Source organism: Pseudopipra pipra, chromosome 10 (genome assembly GCF_036250125.1).
Source record: "Pseudopipra pipra isolate bDixPip1 chromosome 10, bDixPip1.hap1, whole genome shotgun sequence".
Classification (NCBI taxonomy): Eukaryota; Metazoa; Chordata; class Aves; order Passeriformes; family Pipridae; genus Pseudopipra; species Pseudopipra pipra.
The window spans coordinates 894142-915809 of record NC_087558.1 but is presented as its reverse complement, the minus strand read 5'-3'; the positions used below and the strand labels follow the sequence as shown (position 1 = coordinate 915809).

Genomic DNA, 21668 nt, shown 5'->3' with positions numbered 1-21668 from the left:
GGTGGGGGAGATGGTGGTGGACACTGGATCTGCATTTGCCAAGCAGAGTTCCTGGGGAAGAGAAATCCTGACGTTCAGTTCTGCAGGGGACAACAGCACTTACCTGCCTCAGGTGTGTGGCAGTTGCTTCTCACCATGTGTGAAGATACAGAAAATACACTCGGTTAAACTTACTTGTGTGGAAATTGTGACATCCATTCTTCATTTCTGAGGACTGGAAATGGTAGTATTTATTTTATGAAGATTCTTATGAAATACAGTAATGTGCTGATGTAATTTCCACATTTTTCATAGGCCTTTAAGTTTTTCTTGTCTTAGACTACTGTTACACTTACAGTTTGACCTTCACTCTAGCAAGACTTCCTCTGGAAAACATTCAGAAAGGCTCACAACTAACAGAATGATTTTCCTTATTTTCATCCTTTTCAGAATTATTTCTGTCCCAGCTGTTCCTGCTTTAGGTGAGGGAATGGTGCAAAGCCATGGCTGTCAAATCCCACAAGCCCTCCCCGAGTGCAGTTCCCCTTGGTTCCCTTTATCCCATGTGTGTGGTTTTACAGCGTTTGGAATCCTTTGGCAGTTTCAGAAATAGTTGTCTCTAGCTAGTCTTCCCTCCTTTTGTCAGGTACAGGGATGGTGTGTCCCTCCAGCAGCCCCCTCTTCCTGTGGATGATCCCAGCCAAGCACAGCCATGGAAAATTGCCCCCTTTGCCCACAGGGAATATCCCATGGAAAGCAATCCCCCTTTGCCCACAGGGAATATCCCATGGAAAGCAATCCCCCTTTGCCCACAGGGAATATCCCATGGAAAGCAATCCCCCTTTGCCCACAGGGACTATCCCCAGCCCCCTGTCCCAGGGGAGGGTGTTCCCAGTGGAGCAGTGCTGTGTAATCCCCTCGGGGTGGGAGGTGTTGAGCTCTCAGCACACACAGTGCCCTTGGGGATGTTTATTTGGGGTTTGGCAGGCAGGGGTGACCCCACCCTCCCTGCTGCCCAGCCCCGTGCCCGGAGGGTGCCCCTGCAGTGCCCAGGGAGGGCTGGGAGCATCTCTGCCTCCACCTCAGCTTGGGCCTTCCTTCATTTCAAATGCAGCACAAAGGAACTTCTCTTTACATTCTGAGATTTCAGCTGTTTCCATTTGCAGTTTGTAATTTCTTCAGAGAGGTTTCTTTTGCCTTATATTTTATTCAAGCTTTTCCTGACAGTTTTGGGTAAATACTGTGTTTGTTTGTGCATCATTTACAGCTGATTCTTCAGCTTTGGGCAGATGTCATTTCTCACTGACTGGTGCTCTCGTGTTTATGAGTTACATTTGTTTCACCTGAGACAAAAATCCTTTGCCCTCAGCACATGTTATTGCCCTGATTATTAGTTTTTGTTTACAGATAGGGGTTTGATTTTATTATGTAAATAATATTCTGCTCTGATAAAGATGGCTGAGCCAAGTCAGAAATCACAAGTGTTTATAAATATTTATTCCTACCTTTTTCCAGGTTTTATCTGTGCTCTGAAACACTCCTGAAACACCCTGCTGTGTCTTGGATAGCCTAATGTTAGATATCTCAGGTATTCTTCTTAATTGATATGGGGTGGTAGTGATAAAGAAAAGGTATTTTGCCTTTTATCTTACAAGTGGCTTTTTTTATTCTGTGTCTGATGCAGATACTGCAGATACTGGTTTCTTAAGAAGCTGTTAAAACTGCTGGGATGACGAATTAAATGTTCTGTATCTGTTATAAGGTAACTAGGCAGAATGAGATTAAAATTTGAAGTGAGACAAGACTGAAATGTGTGCTGGTTTGGGTTTGTTGAGTGTCTTTTCTGATGAGCTTGTACTCCCTGTAAAACCCTTGCTGGTGCTCGGCTGAGCTCTGAAATGTGCCCTGATCACGGTGACATTGGCACTGCCCTCCTGCTGGGAGCACTCCTGGGCTCTGGCAGGTGCCAGGGCATCACTGCTGCTGCAGTCATCTCCATGGCAGCTAGGGGAGATTAAAGCAGGAGATTTCTCAGATGATTTTGCCAATAATGATTAAAACAAAATAGTGTTTCATTATCTTTCATATGATTTCATGGAGATTAGAGGGAATAATCCGAATTTTTGGGGGATTTAAAAATTAACCATTCTGCTTGCAGCATGTTTGAAGATTAGGAATTTGAATCAGCTTCTATCTATGAAGATGTTCCCAGCTTTAGTTAGTTTAAAGATATTAACAAGTGATACTTTATTTTTCATTTTCCTCTCATTCCGTGGTGGAGAAGCACAATAACGTTTTCCAACGTAATAATAATAATAATTAGTTTCTTGTATCAGGCTTAGAACACAGTGAAGGGGAATGTAGACCTGGGGAGTGTGACATTTCTGTAGTGTTGGTAGGGCTCAGAGCAGGGGGCAGTCAGTGCTCTTATTCCTCTTCTCTGAGCTCAGACTCAGAAGATTTAGAAGTTCTGAAATGTCAAAAGTTCTGAAGGAGTACTTGCTGACATTCTAAGGTTTACCTTGCTGGACCCTTTGCTAAATTTAGGGAGTTTGGGTCTATGGAACTGAATAAAGAAGCACCTGAGGAGGTGACACCACTGGCTTTCCATGATCAGGTTTTTCTAAGAGAAAATTAATGGATGTGTTATTAGACCTGAAACCCCCCCCCCTGAAAATGTCAGTGCCAGTCTCTGCTCTGGTTACAGCTGTGGCTGACTTAAAAATCCGGTGTTAGAAGGAACTCCTGGCACATTTCCCTTTTAAATACCCACCAGCCTTCCCAGTGACAGCCAGTGCAAGATGGAAGCAGATGGAACTTGGAGGTTTTGGAAATAGAGTCACAGTTGTCCTTTGTTTTGAAGCGCTGATATTTTCCTCTTGCCAGCAAAGGCCTTTCCCCAGTGCATCCCCTGTGGAAGTGGGTGAGGGCACTGCCCAGCAAAGGCCTTTCCTCAGTGCATCCCCTGTGGAAGTGGGTGAGGGCACTGCCCAGCAAAGGCCTTTCCCCAGTGCATCCCCTGTGGAAGTGGGTGAGGGCACTGCCCAGCAAAGGCCTTTCCTCAGTGCATCCCCTGTGGAAGTGGGTGAGGGCAGTGCCCAGCAAAGGCCTTTCCCCAGTGCATCCCCTGTGGAACTGGGTGAGGGCACTGCCCAGCACACCTGGGGCACAGAGGGTGGGCTGAGCTGCCAGACCCCAGTGTGTGCCAGGGGGGCAGAGACACCAGGGAGTCCTGGGAGCTGAGTGCCCACAGGAGCTGAAACCCCAGTTCCCAGGTCTGAGCACACTGCTCAGAGGGGGCTGCACTGTGTTCCCCCCAGCCTGCCCTGTCTGTGGGTCTGTCTGTGCCCTGTGTGCCTTGGCCCTGCTCTCTCTGGGGACATTTCTGCCTTAGGGGAAAGCAGCAGGGCAGGAATGTCTGCAATGTTACAGCAGTTTCTAACACAGCACGTACTTCTGCTGTTTGTTTCCAGGTGCTGCTTAGGATCATACAGTTTAACATGTTAGAATTATGCTCTGCTAAAACAAAAATTCACTTTTCTGGATTTTCTGTTTTCTAAGGGAGAGTGTTCTGTGGTTACCTGGCAGGTATGTTCAGTGAACATCTCAGTTTTCTAGAGCTGCAGCCATTTATAGTACAAGTCCCACCTGCTTTCCATTAGAACTTGAATTTATAAATTATTTACATGCTTTTGGAAAAAAATCTCTTCTGTCTTATAAATTCTTTCCTCCCCTTTACTGTACCAGAATAATGGGTTTAATTAGGGCCCTGTGAACATGCTAGTTGTGTATCAGTCAGCTGCAGTTCTCACCAGGGATTTTATTCAGTTTATTCCATTTCCCATGTGACTTCCAGAGATGAAATCTCACAACTTGAGTGTGAGCCGACCACGAAGGAGGGGACAGTGACGTGTCACTGTCTGAAGAGAGATGGAAGCTGTTTGAGACTGTCTGAGAACAGTGCCTGGGGTTAAATGGATGCTCTGGGACATGGAGCCCTGCCAGAAAAGCCCAGCAGTCTGGTAAAGGATGTCCTTGGGTGGTGCCATTGCCTCCCTGAGTGCAGGAGGAGGTGGGGAGCAGCCCCAGGCACATGTGGGGTGGAGCCCATGGCAGGCGTGTCTGCAGAGCAGGGCTGGCACAGCTGGAGCCACAGGGGGAACTTGGGCCCTGAACAAATTCCAGTACATCTTTAAGTGGGAAGAGTGGTTTGGGACAGGAGGTGTGTCTTGGAGTTTCAAGCATTCCTGGTCTCCTCTTCAGTAATTTTTGGAAGGTTTAGGTTGGAAAATAGGCCCAGTAGAACATAAGCTGTGTCTGTATCTGGCAGTGGGGAAGCTGTCTAAGATTTTCTGTACGTAAACTATGAGAGAAAACAAAGTGCAGTCTTGTGTTGCTCATGATCCAGTTTGAGAAATATGAAGAAATACTGAACTTCATAATCCATCCACATTTCTGTCATTCCTAACGAGCCCACTCTCCTAAATTAAAGGTGCTCTGTATGTAATTTGAATATATCTTATTATAATAGAATCTTCGCTCTTCCTAGATTTAGCAACTGTAATTTAGATTTCATATTTCCATCTGAAGTTAATTGTTATTCCTCCTAGTTCAGGAGAAGCTGCCAGTGGTGCCTAATAAAGAGCACTCAAGGTAAATTATGCTTCATGTCAATTAATTTAAATTTTGTGCCAGTGTTCAGAAGAGATCCACCCCATCCCATAAACATTATTAGCATTACAGCACTGTTTCTTTGGGGAAATTATTGTGTATATGAAATAAGATTTTTGGAGTGAAAATTTCTTCTGGCCAAAGCCCACAGTGCTCTGCCTTGCTCTTACTGCTTTCAAATTGTGTACTCCTGGCAGCTCTTTCAATACATGTTTCCAACATAAGAATTTTCCATACACACTTTTCCCAGAATGACAGTTAGGGATTGGGCATAGAAAGGGTTCTTTTAGGACACGGTGGTGGCAGGGAAGGAATCCTGCCTGTGTGATGCAGAGGTTCAGGAAAGCCCTGGTGCAGTGCAGTGCACACAGAAACCAAACCCACCGTGCTGGGCACTGGGGCCCAGCCAAGGATCCCAGAGCCCTTGGGATGAGCAGGGCCCTGTTTGCCCTCGGAACAGGCTCCAGGCACACGGAGAGGAGGGGCTGTGAGGTGTCCCCAGCACCCAGGGAAACTCCTCCTGCAGAAACCAAACCACTGCCCTGTTCCTGCAGCACCTCTGGGGATGTTGGATCACATGTGCTGACTCCAGGGTCGGTGGGGCACAAATGAGCCGTCAGGGATGCAGGGCAGGGGCAGGGATGGGATTGAAAAGGTAGGAGTTCAAAATTTAAATCTGTATATTGTAAGTCGTGTGAGGAGCAGCTGAGGGAGCGGGGGGGGCTCAGCCTGGAGCAAAGGAGGCTCAGGGGGGACCTTCTGGCTCTGCAACCCCCTCACAGGAGGGGGGAGCCGGGGGGGGTCGGGCTCTGCTCCCAGGGAACAAGGGACAGGAGGAGAGGGAACGGCCTCCAGCTGTGCCAGGGGAGGGTCAGGTGGGACATCAGGAGGGATTTCTCCCTGGAAAGGGTGGTCAGGCACTGGCAGGGGCTGCCCAGGGAGGTTTGGAGTCCCCAGCCCTGGAGGTGTCCCAGGAAGGCCTGGCTGTGGCACTCAGTGCTCTGGGCTGGGGACAAGGTGGGCATCGGGCTGGGAGGGCTTTTCCAACCTCAGGGATTCTGTGATAACCTGTGTTTACAGGAGAGTAAATAATAATAAGTAAGCCCCAAATAATGAGATCTTTGGGCCATTATTAACATGATCTGACTTGCACCAGTTCCTCAAAGTGGATTTGAAACTTTTTCATGTCAATCCTAATGGAAGATCAGAGCATTGATCCTTTTTATTGTCACAGTGGCTTAATTTGGCAAGTGTGACAATCTGACTGAACTGTTGAGTATCAGGGTTCAGACCCCTGGGGGGTCACAGAGTGGAACCCCCAGTTGTGCAGGTGCTGTTCACTGCTGGGGTGGAATGCAAAGACTTGAGAAAATCTATGTCAGACTTCAGAAACAACTTGAAGTCTTTAAGCCAAATGAGCTATATTTGATTCTGCTATAGAAAGTCCCAATTTCTCCTGATCCCTTCCATCATTTTTCAGATTCCCTCTCAGTGGAGCAGGGTGGGCAGTTTACCCTCCAGGTGACAAGGTCGGGTCATTACATCTCCAGAAAGGCCAAATATAGAATTCTTTTCTTTCTGAGAACTCCATCAGGAGCTTTATTCCTTTTGATGTGCAGCTGTATTAGGTTTTTCTGCAGTATTCTGTTCCCAGTCCTTCTGTGCCTCCTGGTTTTTTGGGCATTGCAGAGGAGCTGTTCTGTTCCCAGCTGCTGCACTTTGGTGGGGGTGATTGTTGTGTTTGTTTGGCATTTGTACTGAAGGTTCCCCAGCAGCTTGTTTATAATTATCCTGCACACTACAGTTCAAATAGATAATATCAGATGTTTCTCAATATCTGACAGACCTGTTGTTACCACTGTGACTGTGTCACATGAAAGGCAGCAAAAGGACACAGCCTCGTTTTTGAGATGGAGATTCCTGTGGTGTGTTGTGGTTCTGGGGAGAACAACCCAGACTACAGTTTTTGGCTGCTACACACCCTGTGTTCTCCCTGCCAGGAGGATGGGATTTAGCTGCAGTTATTAGTCCTCTGCTTTTCCCACTCTGGCATCAGGGATATTTGGAACAACATATTTGTGTCAGTGGAAGTAGGTGCCCCAGTTACAGATCTCACCTGCCCTGCGCTGTTGTTGAGACAAGTTCCTGTCCTGAGGATTATTCTGAAAAGAGTAAATCTGGTTGGATCCCAAGTCCAAACCTTCCCCAAGGGCCCACCTGCCCCACTGGCCGTGTTGTGTTGTGTGTTGGCCAGTTTGCTGCTGGGCACACGAGGAGGACACGGGCACACTGCACACAAAGCCCTGGGGGCAAACACGGGCTAAAGTTACACATCATTGTGGTGTCTGGGAGTTCTGGGGGCAAGGAACAGGTTGCAATACCTGTGGGACACGTTGTATGGGGTCAGGAGTTAAGTTTGTCAGGCACTTCGGACCAGTGTGTGTGTGCAAAACTAATAACAAAGTGTTCAGGCAGACATTCGGGTAACATTTTTTTAAGATGTTCTTTTTTTCCCAGTAAATGTTGATTTCCCTCCACATTGTGCATTTATTTGAAGCCTCACCAAGATGATATTAAATGCTGGATCACTTGTGTGTTTTGGTCACGTGTTCTCTGATTTTTGAGTCAGGAAACAGGATTCTTAAGGGTAGTGGCCTGGGCGTGCTAAATAAATTCTAGTGTAAAGTGAAGGTGGGATCAGCCTGCATGTTCTCTGGGAAAGGTGTGTAAACTCAGCTTCTGTGAGGAGAACCAGGAAAACTTTTGTTGAAAGAAATCAGAGGAGGATATAGCTGAGTCATGGATATCCAGAATACAGCCCCAGTTGTACCAAGTGCTGTGTGTGAATCCCAGCTCAAGCTCCAGTTCTCTGCAGTCAGGCTCAGGATCAGTGCAGGGTGGACATGCACTCATTGAAGGTGACAGGCTCACATTCTTTCCCACACAGCTGACTCTGATCCAGCCACCCAAGTGATTGTGGATGCTTTCTGGAATTGGTAGCAGATTAAGAGCCCAGGGCTTGCTTGTCCAGATTTGATGTACAGCAGTGATGAAATGCCTCTGCCAAAGCCTTTGTAAGAGGATCCTTTTAGGGCTAATCTGAACTCCTGTTTGAGCTCTTTTCTGATTTCACGTGCTGTAGGAGCAGTGATTGAGTTGGAGGAGCTCTCAGCAGCTCTCAGCAGCTCTCAGTTTATCTGCTGTGGTTCTTGCTGTGCTGACAGTCTCCCCTCTCAGCTGTACCACTCCTGGCTGGTTCTCACACACCCCTGTGCCCACCGTGCTACCACTAATGACCACTAATGACCACTAATGACCATGCCCGGGGGGGCACCAGGTGTGTTGAAAGAACTGTTTCTTGCAGCAGCTCTCCCCCCTCAGCTCTGCCTGAGCTGTGATTTAAGGACAGTGTTTGGTGTCACTGCTGGCACAGCTCGACTGGAATTTCAGGGGCTGAAGGAGCTGGTGACCTGCAGCATAACTGCTATTCCAGCAGTTCTACAGGAAAGACAAGCTCAAGATCCAGATTCCCTTCTGTGCTTCATCTCTACTGCTGTATCTGAAGGCAGTGTTTTGGGGTGTAACACCAAAGGCAATGCTGAATTTTTTCTATAGCCCTTCTGGCATCATAAGTGAACTGGTAATTACAGCTGGCTGCTCTGGCAGGGGCAGAGCACAGCCCTGTGCTTTGGAAAGTCTCCTGTTAGTCTCTCAGCTGATAAGATAACTTCAGCCTCAACAAACAGAATAGGTCAGGTGAAGTCTTCCTTCCTAAAATACATGTATTGATTATGTTATCTATAATAATAAAATAATTAAATAAAGCACACCCCTTTAAATAGAACAAAGGGGCGAATCTCACTAGCCAAATAAAAGGAAGCAAGTCAGAACTGACATTAAAATTGCGAAAGAAAAAGCAAAACTGAATAAAGAGTGAGATTTCCCCCCAGCACACTGTGCAGTCCCATTGCTGATGCAGGATTGCCCTAGCACTGAGCCAAACAGGCTGCTGCTGGTCCCTCCCTCACTCCCCTGTGCTGCACAGACACTGGAGTGAGCGCTGGAGCAGCTCCCAGCGGGGTTGCCCTGGGTGCCTCCTCGGGGCTGGTGGCTGACACACAAACGGCACCGACAAAACAAGCTCCTCTTGCACTTGTGTCTGAATAAATGCAGGTGTTTGGCAGCAGGAGCGTCCCAAACCCCAAACATACCGTCCCAACAGAGCAGCTTTTGTTGAGCAATAAGGAAACCTTAACTCCCTCCGTGTGCACGGGGAGAGCAGCTGCAGCTGGTGCTGCGGGGACAGCGGGCAGAGAGGGGAGGGGATGCTGGGCCTGATGCTGGACCTGCTCTGTGTGCAGGACCTGCTCTGTGTGCAGGACGTGTGTGGCTGGGCCAGGGCAGCCCTGCTGGGGTGTGTTCACTGCCCTGCTCTGGGTGTGGAGGCCCTGGCACAGGTTGCCCAGAGAAGCTGTGGCTGCCCCATCCCTGCAAGTGTCCAAGGCCAGGTTAGACAGGGCTTGGAGCAACCTGGGCTAGTGGAAGGTGTCCCTGCCCATGGCAGATGGTCTTTAAGGTCCCTTCCAACCCAAACCAGTCTGTGACTATATTAAATAACCCCAAGGATTTGCTGCTAATTCAATATTACTATTTCATTCTCCTCTAATTTATAAATTTGTCTTTTAAAGTGTTGGATTTGAATCTCACTGACGTTATTGTTTGTCAGGAACTAATTTTTGGGATGATCTTGGGATCCACCTGTTGTGGTTTGATCTCAGTACAGACCATGACAGCAGGTGAAAGGTTTGGTCCCTGCAGTCTGCTTGCACAAGGACACACATCAGTGTCACTATCTCAGCAAATATGTGATGCAGGTCACATTCTGTAATGCCACTGCCTGAATTTGTAAAACAGGTCTTTTCTTAGACCTGATTAGATATGAAAACTGAGAAGAAAACAGGTGGCTGAGGAATATTTGATAAATGCTTCCTGACTGAACCCAGCAGAGGACTGGTGGGGTCTGTGAGTGACCCTTCTGGGGTTTGTCCTTCTGAGTGTTTGGTGTTGGCAGAACCTGGCTCCTGCCAAAGTCAGTGATAAAACTCCTCTGGAATCAGAAGGGGTGGGAGAATGAACCATGACACAAGTGCTTCAAAAATCCTGTGGGTTGCAGCATTTTGTCTTAGTCCTCCCACTCCTTCAGTTTTATTACTCTTTGTTGGAACAGCAGTTGTTGGTTTGGTGGGACCCATATTCCCACAAAACAGTCCCTGAGGTCCAACTAGGGGAAGTTACAGTGACTGACCCCTAAGGAAAAAGATTCTCCCAGATTCTCATTATTAAAAACCCTGTTCCAGGAGAAAGTTTATTTTATTCATTTTAAGAACCAACCTACTAATAGGTGTTTTGGATTGAATTCAGCCCAGGAGTGAGATTTGCTCACTCTGGAGGGGTCACTACTCGTACTCATCTTGGTGTGGAGAGCAGAACCCTGCCTGGATTATTAACATTGCTTGGTGACTTGGTGATTAATGTGCACGTCAGCATCAGAGACTCTTCCATTGTCTTTTTGCTTTTCTCTGCTCAAAAGACAGTTATATTAATAAAATGAACACCACTCTGTTAGGTTGTTGGGTTTTTTTAAAAAATAGGCAATCCATTTTTTAAGCTTGTGTGGAACCATCACATTTATTCAATTTGGTCAATTTGGTTAATAATGGGATTTTGTTTTTCAAAGGAAAAACAGGCTTTAATATATGGGTGTGTATTTCCATAAAGCCAGAAGCCCAAGGCAGCACAGAAATATGATGCATTCTCATGTGCTCACCACATTTCCATGCACAAATCAAATTAATTGTGTGCATGTTTTTGCTTGGGGCCTTGTGCTTCTGTTTTAAAAGGAGGGTGTCTTTTATTTTGTTTTATCTGAAAGCAGAGTTCCTTAGGAATTCCTGCAGATCGGTTTGGCTCTGCAGCTTGTGGTTGCCGTGGGGCACTTTGGAGACAGTGGGAAGGTCAGGAATGAGACTGGATTTGTGCTCTGGGACTGTAGCAAAGCCAAAGGTGCCACAGAGACTTGGTTCCACAAATCCACGGTGCTTCAACAGCCAGGCTGAGCTCAGGCTGCCAAAAATCCTGCCAGATCATCTTGCACCCCTTCTAAGGAAAATGAGGAGAGAAAAGTGCAGCAAGGGCAGATGAGAGGCACAGAAGCAGGGATGCTGTTCCTGAGGCAAGGGTGTGTTATCCCAGACATTCCCAAGGCACGGGGGGGGGTCCCAGGGATCTCCACTCCGGTGCTGGAGCACAGCTGGTCTCAGAGCCAGCAAAGGTGTTTGTGGTTTCCTGGTGTGTCTTAAAATACAGGCAGAGTCTGTCCTGACTCACATCTCAAAGTGCAGCCAGGAAAGCTGATCCAGCCCACGGAGTGTTCCAGGCTGAGGGGTTCGTTCTGCAGGGGTAGAAATGGGAGTGTAAGATGTGATCCCCTGGTTTGGCCTGAGTTCAGCACAGATAAAGCTGTGAATGGAAGGACAGAGCCAGGGGTTTCTGGAGTTGCAGGCTGGATGGTGATATATCAGCCACAGGAGAGGAATCTGAGAGAGTTCTGTGAGAGAGAGGGAATGTGACCTGCACACAGCACAGTGTGACCCACCTGGGACAAAGGGGAAGGCAGAGACACAGATCCACCTGTCTGGGCTCACAGTAACTCAGGAAGGATTCCACTGCCAAAAGAAAACTGGCTCTTCGAGGCTCCAAGAAGCTGCCCCTTGGAAGTGTCCCTGCAGCTGGGAAGCCCTGAGTCCCAGAGCCTTCCAGCCTGGGCAGCTGTGGAATGGTCCCAGTGTCTCTGTGTGCTCAGGAGAGGACAAGGAGAACAGTTGCTGTTATTTGTGAGGTTCTGCAGAGGATGGTGCTCCTCCCTCCCAGCTGTGGGCTGTGCTTTGTGGGGCAGTGGTCAGTGCAGACCTATATCCACATTAGCTGGAGGAAGGGGAACTCTTCCCAGTTTTCTTTGACAGTTCATTGTTTAGTTGCCATCTGGTTGCTGGTGTCAGGAAAAAATGGATTTTGCACCAGGAATAACTTTTTTTTTTCTTGTAATGAACAACAGTATCTTTGTTACATGCCTCTGATTAATTGAGTGAGAGGTAAGACCTGGAGGTTCTTGGTTCTTTGTTCTGGTATGAAGTATTTTTGTTAGGAATGGCCAGTTGCCAGCTCAGCTGGTTGGACAGGAGTGAGGAGCAGTTTTCATGTCGGGTGTGTGCATGGCACGTTTGGGTTTGGGTTAATCCTGACTCTTCTGTTCATGCACAGTTCATTGATGTGGCTGCTAAAATCTGCAATACACTGACAAGTTACTTACACCCAGTATCCAGCAGGGGCTGGCAGGATGCCTGTGTGTATCCCACAGAAAAAGTGTGCATTCAGAAGTGGAGGAATTCCATCAGCCTTCAGGAATGGCCCTTTGAGGGAGAGGATTGTGTAAGTGGTGTAGGAATTGAGTTGGGGAGACTTCAGGGTAACCTCTCTAAATTTTTACTCATGTTGTAAGGTTTAAATTGTTCTCTCAGTCACTTTTGTGATGCCAGGTTATGCCACTCTCCCTCCCCACTTCCCCTGGGATCTGAGTGGCTCAGGGGGGGTTTTCCTGGTTGGCAGCTGCTCTGACTTCATCTGGTGAGGGGACTGGCCCCTCTCCCTCCCTCCCTCCCTGGCTCCAAAGGCCTTGTGTGTGAATTCTCCTTGGCTCCCTGTGTTTCCCTGCAGCCTCCCTCCTTCAGCCTCCTCCAGTGCTGCCTTTCCTGTGCCTTTACTGTCCCTTTCCCTCCATTTCCATATCCTGAGCAAGCTCCCATCCCTGCTGTTCCTGTTTATACAAGCTGGTTCACGTGAAGGAAATTAAGATGTTGTTTAGCCAAACTGTCTCACTGCACATTTTAATTCTCTAGATTTATGATAGAGCAGCTGTGGCTCAGTCCCATTTGAAAAGCTTCTGGGATCTTTTCCTGTAAGTGTGAAGTGATATAAACCCTTGGAAGGGGAGAAAGGTTTTATCTAAAGCAATAACAGTAAAATCTGTTTATGTTCATGCTGTTCGTAATACAGGACTGATGCATTCTTTTAGCAGGGAATTTGTACCTATATGTAATTTTAGCCCAGTTGCCATAAGGGTTGGAGTCTCCCTAAAAAGCCCCCAAAGTGCTGCTGTTCCCCAGCAGTTCTTTTAGACTTGAGGGGAAGGGGGGTCAGGTGCAGTTTAGCTGACATGCCAAGCAGGTCTAAGTGTGTATGAACACACTGCTCACAAGTCTGGTGCAAAACCTTGGTACAGAAGCAGTCACTGCCTGATCCAGTCAGTCAGTGCTGAATTCTGCCCTGAAGGAAGAGGAAAGGAAGAAAATTCCCTGTAGAAAGAGTTCAGGAGTGAGAGTGCAGGAGGATTTGCTGTAGAGGACAATTTGGGTTTGTGATGCTTCCCTTGCCTGGGGAAGCATCCTGGTGACATCCAAAGGAATTCAGAAGAAAACTGACAAGGCATTATTTTATTAGCTTCTTGGATCAGCTACAAAATCCATGTGACATTGTACTCTTAGGTGGCAACAGACAGTTTATCACTGAGGAGGATCACAATCTGAGTTTTTCCTCTAGGTTCTCCTGTTCTGTTTGTCACTGTGGGGACTGAACCAAAAGGGATTGAAACCGGTGCTGCTGATTTTTATCACTGCCATCCCTGAACACTCTGCCCAAGCTGCTCTCCAAGGGGGCATTGATTTCTTTAACAGGAAAAAGATTGTGTACAAATTAAGTATAAATATAGTGTGAAAATGAAACAAATTTCCATGGCTGCTTCTATGTGATTTTACAGCAAATGCAGGAATGTTCTCCCAGTGGATTCACATTTGATGTATTTCTTTTTTCTACATAATGAAATGTTAAAAAAACCCAGAAGCTCTAAATAATAGAAGAGGAAGACAGTCATACTGGGGCTGAGCAGAGCAGTCCCAGTTTGACTAATGTAACTGTACATTCACTCTGGACCTTTGTCAACACACATTAAAAATACCTCATCAGTTTAACCCATTTCCCTCTCTAGGAGAATCCTGGGGGATCCTTGCTGCTCACTGTGTTGGGAGCCCCAGCCAGGCTGGCAGAGGAACCTCTTACACAATGTTTAACTTGCCCATTGTGTGGTGGCTGTGCCACGGGCTGGCTCAGCACAGCTCTGCCTGGCAGCAGCGGGGGTGGAGGGAGGTTTGGGTGCTTGTTTGGGGCATGTGGGGTTGGACAAGCCCTGCAGGTGCTGTGCCTGGCCCTGGACTGCCCAGAGGGTATTTACAGCTCCTGTGCCTGCCTTGCTCTGCTGCCTTCTCTGGGGGGGCTTGGCATCTGATCTGATCTGCTTTCAAAGCTGGGAGCAGAGTTTCAGGCAAATTTGACTCAGCCCTTTGGTAAGAACACTGTGGGTAAGTGTCAGATTCGTTCCTAATCCTCTGGTGGGCACAGCCATGCCAGACAGAGCTTATGGAGGAGCTGGACCTCAGCTCCTCTGTTTGCAGAGGGAAAGCTCTGAGGAACTCCTGGAAACCAGGTGAGGCAAAGACCATAATTTTCTTCCTGCTAGAGTCTGTTTAAAATGCTGAAATTAATGTTTCATATACCAGTAAAGCCAAATTCTTTTTATACCCAAGGACTTAAAAGGAAAGTATGGACTTGCACCAGCTGGGCCTTTAAGGGTGTCTTCATACATATTTGAAATCTGGCAAGCAGCAGTGTTTCACTGTGGGTCTTAAGGATAATTTTACTGAAAAAATTTACACCTAGAAAGGAAAGAAACAAATTGGTCACACGATTTTCTCAGCTTACAGTTCTTGGCCGTTGTCACAGGGCAGCAGTGGTGCCTGCACTGTACCACACCTAAAAACCACCTGAGAGGTGAGCACACTTATCTCACAATGTTATTGGCCTTAGATTCTTCACTTGGATGTCTTTCCATATGGGAAAAAGGTACAAAGTGTTCAGCTTAAGGGAGAATGGACATTTTCTGGGTAGCAAACACTGTGTTTGCACTGCTTTCAGCTCTGAGACCCACTTAAACAGCTGGACTTCAGGACAGGGCTGAGGCTGTTTTGTTCTGACCCACTTTGCTGCACTTGTGCTTTAGTTCTTCCCTGCAGGTACTCAGGGGCACTCTGTGAGTGTTCGGGGTGGGAAGGGGAAAGGTTGAAGTGTGGGCTGAGGGAGGATCCCCCCAGCTGTTCTGGGCAGTGCTGATGGCATTGGCATCAGGAGGCATCACATTCTGCTTGCTGCTGCTTTATGGGAACTATAAATAGAGAGCTGGGGCCCTCCTGAGTGAAACACTCCCCCTCACTGCCATTAAATCCCAGGTTTGCCCCTTCCCTGTGCCACACATCTGTCATCAGCCTGCTCTTTGTCCTCTGGTGTCTGTGCCCATCACAGACCTTTCACCAAAAGCTGAAGGAGGTTGCTCAGCAGGTGTTACATTCCCGTTCTCAAAGTTAATCCAATGCTTTCTCCTTTCATTTCCCCCCCTTTCTTTAAAATTCTGACTTTAGGCTCTCACTTGCCCCATTCTACTGAAATCCGTAGTTTTGTACCTGGAGAAGGTGCACCCTCTGTGTTGGTTTGCTTTTACCTGGATGTGCTTGGCTCCTGTGGGACTGGAAGGCAAATGGGAAGAGCTAATTGTGATAGAGAGCTCTGTAAAAGCTCTCTCAGAACATTCTGTTAATGCATTGAAATCCTGGAGGTGTGAGTAGCATCCACCTTCCTAAATCCTGTGGAATAATCGTTCAGACTTCCCAGAGAGCTCACAGTAGGACCTGAAGTTGTATTCCACTGACTTCTTTTCAGGCTTTCTCAAAAACTCAGTGTTTGGGTCACACTTGATAAATATTGAGTTCTGTGAAGCTTCATGAACCTCTGCTCTTGAGCTCTGCCTTAAGTGGGCTCCTGTGAAGGGGTTTGTCTGTCAGGGTTACTGGGCAACCCAGCTGAGATTTGTCTCAGAAAGGAGGTGATTTTAGATGGAGTGAGTGATTGACTGAATGTAGTGAGCTCTCAGCTGATTCTGGCTCTAAAGCTCGGAGTGAATGGCAAGAGGGGCATCTTTGCACCACCAGAACACCCTCTGAGGTGTGTCAGGGCCCAGTGCCAGGACACTCCTCCTGCTCCTGTGATACAGCAGCACAGGCAGAAACAGTGGGGCTAAAAATACTGGAGTCTGAGTTGTGCTGAGGAGAATCATTCCTGTTAAAGAGCATTAAATCTGTGAAAACCCAGCAGATGTTGCACAGCAGTAAAGGATTTGTGACTTTGCTTGCACTTGCTTTCCCTCAAGTGCCATCTCCAGGTTTGCATCCACACCTGCACAAACACAAAGCAGAGTTAATCTGGGCAGGGTTTGGGTTTGGATCCTTCCAAAGAGATGATGGGATTCTCTGAGATTCAGTGGTCCCATGTGCTCTGGGGGCTGCCCCTCCACGTCCCAGCACTCTCTCTGGGAGGGCAGACAGGATCTGCTGCAGATGTGCTTTGGTGAACCAGCTGTTCTGTGTCTGTCAGTGATGCACAGGATCCTGGGATGTGAGCTCATGGCACTTGGAGGACAATAAATGCTATATAAATTATTGTCCTATACTTATAGAAGTCCAGACAGGACATTTGGTTCTCTGCTATTGCCAAGAGAGTTAATCTGGACTTGTGTAATGATTCCAACTTCCACCTTCTTGAACTGTGGCTGATGAAGCTGATGCATTGGATGTACCCTTAAACAAAGAAAAGATAAAAATTAATTTAAGAATATTTTTAATCCTGCTATAAGAGATTGTATTTACACTGGTTTTTATAACTGCAATGGGTTGTTTTAAAAGTATGAGTTGGTTTAATGGGCCTTAGTTATAATCACGTATTCATTGTTATGAATAATGGATTTTGATGGAATAACATTTTCATTTTTATAAATGAAGCATTGTAGCAGTGGTCACGTAATGCCACACTGTCCCTTACACTTTTCTATAATCAAAATTCTTAATTTAGATTTGTTTGCATTGGGCTAAAATGCTGTTTGATTCCTTTAGTACCTGTGCTTGGCAGGAGTACAGATCTGCTCCCTGTAAGCAGAGGAAATTACTCGGGATGCCTTGAATAGTTCTGTGTGGGGAGGTTCAGATGCTTCCCACGAGGAGCCAGCTGAGCCTGGGGCTCTTCCCGGGAGACAGCTCCTTCTTCCCCCGGGATGTGTGAGACTGAATCCCTGGGTCCCTGGGATGGGGGCTCTGGGTGAGGAGATCTGCAGCACTGTCTAATTCTGTGATCAAATATATGATGTTTAGAAAGAAGTCCTTGCATACATTGTCACAGAAAGCATTAAGCAGGGAAGAACTCTGGCTGCTAAATATGGCAGATGCACTGGGCTGAGGGGGTGCACTGGGCAGGAGCACTGTGTGGAATACTCAGCACTGTGTGGAATACTCAGCACTGTGTGGAATACTCAGCACTGTGTGGAATACAGTTTATACAGATCTGAAATGCTGCAAGTCAGGAACTGTTTCCTGCACAGGAGCAGAATAGCCTGTAGCTCCTCTTGGAAATGAAGGACACATCACCAAATTCATGTGTGTGCAATTACAGGCAAAATATTTGCCAGCCTATAATGAAAACAAACATGGCTGGCAGAATTGACAAAAGAACTGTACTGTAGGTACAGTGAATTTCCCCTAAATAGAAAAGAGGTGATGCCAGAACTCAAAATTCTAGGCTCTTACTTGTAGGCAGCACAGAAGGGCAGGGCAGCAGTGGTGTTTCTGGGATCACTAACCCAGTTGGGATTGGCACAAATGGCCTGTTTGTGCTGGAGACTGTTAGTGCTTATTGAAAGTGCCCTTCCTTTGAATGCTGTGTCCCTGCATCCATAGCATTCCACGGGCCAGTGTGCAGCCAGGTTCTCTGTGGGGGAAATGTGCAGAATGTCCCTGACAGCCCTGGGAACTCAGGATTGCAGGGATGCAGCCTCTGTCACCCAGCATAGAAACAGGCACTTCAGTGAACTTGGGGCTGGAGATGTCTTGGAACAGTCTTTGGAGATTTTCCTTTGTTTCAAAATGAAGGAGTGAAGAGAACTTTTGCAGGAACTGTGTTCATATCTGATAGCAGAAGAGATTGTCACAGCGTGTTCAGAAGCACATTTCTGCCTAATTTTCATGTTATTAGTGAAGCTAAAATAATTCTTCCAGTTATATTTCCAATAATCATTATAAGGAATGGGCCAGATTCCTGTTCCTGGGCTATTTTTATACCTCTCCAAATGGAGCTCTAAGTGGGTGCAAATTACCTCTGTAACTGCACAGGTGTGAGTTCCTGCCCCCCGCTATTAGAGCATTTAAAAGGAGGGTTGGTGGAGAAGCACTTGCACAGCTCCCTGCATTTCCATTATTCCCAAACTTGGACTTTTTTCCTCCTTCCAGAAAACAGTGGAGAGAACCTGATGCTAATGAAAGGCTGATTTCCCAGCCCTGGGGACTCGAGCTGTGCCTCCCCAGTGAACAGCTCTGGTGAGTCTTTCTCTGCCCATTCAGTCCTCGTGCCTCAGCTGGAATTGTGAGTCTGGGTGCAATCTCTGCCTACAGCCCCGGAGTCCTTATGCAGCTTTTACTTAAAACTTCCTCAAACAGATTAAGGTCAAAATCAGCTGAAATTCTCTTGTTTAACATGTGAGTGAAACATTCAGTAGCCTGTGCTGAGCCCCCAGTGCAGCCTCTGGCGAGGGCTGTGCCTGTGTGCCACTGGCCCTGGCCACCCCAGGAGCCCTGCAATGGCAGCTCTGTTTGCTCTGGGGCAGCTGGGGCAGTGATTCCCCTGTGCCACTGGCACTGGCCACCCCAGGAGCCCTGGAATGGCAGCTCTGTTTGCTCTGGGGCAGCTGGGGCAGTGATTCCTGGCACACTGTGATGAACTGGAATTAAAAGTAAAGTCAAGTCATCCTGTTTTCAAATCCACACACATTCTCCTCCACTCCAGCTCCCACATGTGAACACATTCTTGAAGAAATCTCTGTTTGAAGGAGAAATAGTTTGCAGCAGCATGGAATATTTAATCCAAGGCAGTGCTTGCTTAGGCCACACATAAATGGGTCGAAGTGCAGCTCCCGGGCCCTTCCCTGAGCCTGTGCAGACCCTGCTGGGGTGGATGATGCTGATGGAGCCCCTGCACTGCTGCCACGTGCAGGGGGGGAATGAGGTGTAGCTGTGCCCTTGTCCTTGTGAGCCAAGGGTGCCCTTGGCAAGGCACTGTCAGCAGGGAAGGGGCTCACAAGGCACGTTACAGTGCAGGTCTCCATGCCCAGGGGTGGGGTGGCCCCTGGGTGGGTACTCAGCTAATCCCCCCCCAAAACCCCAGTGAGATGTGACCTCTGCAGGGCAGTGCAGGGCCAGCTGAGGTCAGGGAGGGTCGTGGCTGCCCCAGCTGAAGCTGCTCAGAACTTGAGAGAACAGTAAATTCTCTTCTATGAAAGACGACCAGAACCTGGGGAGGGTTTCTCAGATGAGCTGTTACAGACAGGCTTGAAAGGCAGAGTTCTAGAAATCCCGAGATTTTTTGTAGCATGCTGCCAGGGCTGTGGCTTTCCAGTAGCTTTTCCAGAGCTATCAAATCTGAGATTAAGTGTCATGTAATCAAAAATATTCGTGTGATTCCAACTAATTTAAACACATGGGTGCAGTGTGGACCTTGATATGGCAAAGAGAGGCCATTGCAGTGGGCTGGGCAGCCTGTCTGGGGACTTCAGTTGCTCCTGAATTTGGCACTGCTGTACTGACAGGGTGACAAAGTCAGGGAACAGTCTCTGTGTGACTGCAGCCACCACAGCTGCTCTGGGTTGGGCACTGCAAGATGACGTATTCAAGCAAATCAGTCGTGTGAACTTCCACTGGAAACATTGGTATTTAATTTTAGCCTTTTTTTCACTCTGGAAGTGAACTCAGGGATGCTGCTTCTGCATTTTAAGTCTCCAGTGAACCAGGTCTGAGGTTTTGATTCAGCCCTTATTCATTCTGATTCAGTCAGGTTCCCACACAATTGTGTGAGAAAAAACGAGTGATAATCTGTCATAAAAATTCCTCAGGATATGTGTGCATCACCACAGTTAAAGATGTGTTCTGTCTGTTTAAGCCAAGCTACACAAGTCCCTGTAGCTTTTGAGACACTCTGGCACTGTATGAAGGCATTTCAGGGAATACTGACCACATGGATTTTGTTACTTCTAGTCTTCACACTAGAGCTTTAAACTCAGATGAAAGGCAGGTGGAATCTGGCTTTGGAGAGGTCAAAAAGAGAATTAAATCTTACTTTCTGTCTGGTACAGCGAATGTCTGTGGAAGAGAGGGATTATAATGATGTCCCCTCGTCATTAGGACCTCCTGCAAACACCCATAAGGGCTGTGGGAATGAATGCAAGGAGCTGGCTGGAATGCCCGGCCAGAGCATTGTGTCTGGATGGATTTCCACATGGAAAGCCACCCCAGATCCCTTTGTTCCGAGAATGCCTCTCTGGGGACCCTCCCTGCAGTGTGTGGTGCTGCCGACCCAGAGCTCTGCAGCCTTACCCTGCAGGAGAGGGGCTGGGCCCAGGATCTGGCCTTGCTGTCACTCTGTGTTCCATCCTGGCCCTCTCTGGGGCAGTGTAATATCGAGCTGCAGTAGAGCATGACCCTGAGGAGGAGTTCAGTGAGCTGCCTCCTGCCTGGCATGAGGGTGTGCAGCTCCTCTCCCCCACCTCCTGCCCGTGCTGTTTGTTTCCCGTGCAGGATTTGTGCTCACCAGCTCTCCTGAGCCCCCTGTGCTGGCTGCAGCTCCAGCTGCTCCCATCTGTGCGTGGATCCTGCTCTGGGCGGTGCTGCTGCTCCTGAGACAGCAGATTTTAGTGTAAATAAATTCACGTGAGAAGTACACAAGAGAGAAGGACTTGGAGCAGGCGAGGAGGGAGGTCCTGAGTGTTCCAAAAACTCCCCAAAGCTCTCGGGGGTTGCCTTTTTACAGCACACACTGACTGCAAACTGACAAATTGTTGACAAGAACAACTCCCTGCCCCCCTGGAAGTGCCCACGACCACAGATGCTCTACAAAGACTTCAGGGAACTTCACTGAGTGTTCATTACTGCAGATGAGGAGGAACTATCACCTTAGAGTCTGGGTGAATTCGAATTGTTTAGGATAGAACACACAGTTTAAAACAGAGGTTCTAGGAGATGTTTTTCAAATATATTAACCTTGATCCAACTGAAGATTTAAGTTAGACTTAATAACATGGCTTAGAATATTGTTTTGACATCAAAGACACAGAGTCTTTGAGTTCTTTATCATCATTTTCAAGGTCTTCAAGCCTTTGTCAGTGCTTTAGCATTCTTTTAGGACTGGGCTAAAGCACAGGCAGAAACTTCCAAGGTTTTATTAGACACAATTGCTCGTTCCATAATGAAGTGTAAAAAAAGATTCCCTGTTAAAAATATAAACACATGGAAGCATTAAGAAAACCTGTGTGAGCTCATTGAGTGCAGATTAGATAAGAAAAATGCTGACTGGATCACAGTGGTGAGTACTGCAGTGCTTCAGAGGGCAGGGGATATTTTAAAAATATAGGTATTTTAAGAAGGCAGGGGGTTTTTCCCTCCTTATGAACACCTTTGTCTGTGCTGCTGCTTCTGCCCAGTCCTTGCCATGCAGTGAGACACCACAATGTGCTGGGGAGCAAACAGGGAGTACACGGAAAATGTGGATTTGAAAGAAATCTCTTTTACTATCCAGGCTTATCTCAGTTCTTGTTTACACTTGATTTTGCCACAAAACACCCTCTGTTCTGGGCTCCCAAGGGGAGGGAAGGGTTACTGGCAGTTGTGCTTTGCTGTAGGAACTGAAAGACGTGAAAGGTCTCAAAGGCATCTCTGGGACACCTGGATTTGGAGATACATCCCCTGGGCACTGTGATCTGCCAGGAG

The 21668-nt window shown here is 47.5% G+C and overlaps 1 long non-coding RNA gene across 1 annotated transcript in view; it reads left to right on the top strand.

Annotated features, from left to right (window-relative positions):
- LOC135419373 (uncharacterized) overlaps window positions 1-21668 on the top strand; it is a 62779-nt gene that overhangs the window by 39520 nt on the left and 1591 nt on the right. Inside the window, exons 2-4 of the long non-coding RNA XR_010432961.1 lie at window positions 1495-1567; window positions 1664-1741; window positions 18144-18230. This is a non-coding gene — a long non-coding RNA (uncharacterized LOC135419373). The remainder of the gene's footprint in view (window positions 1-1494; window positions 1568-1663; window positions 1742-18143; window positions 18231-21668) is intronic.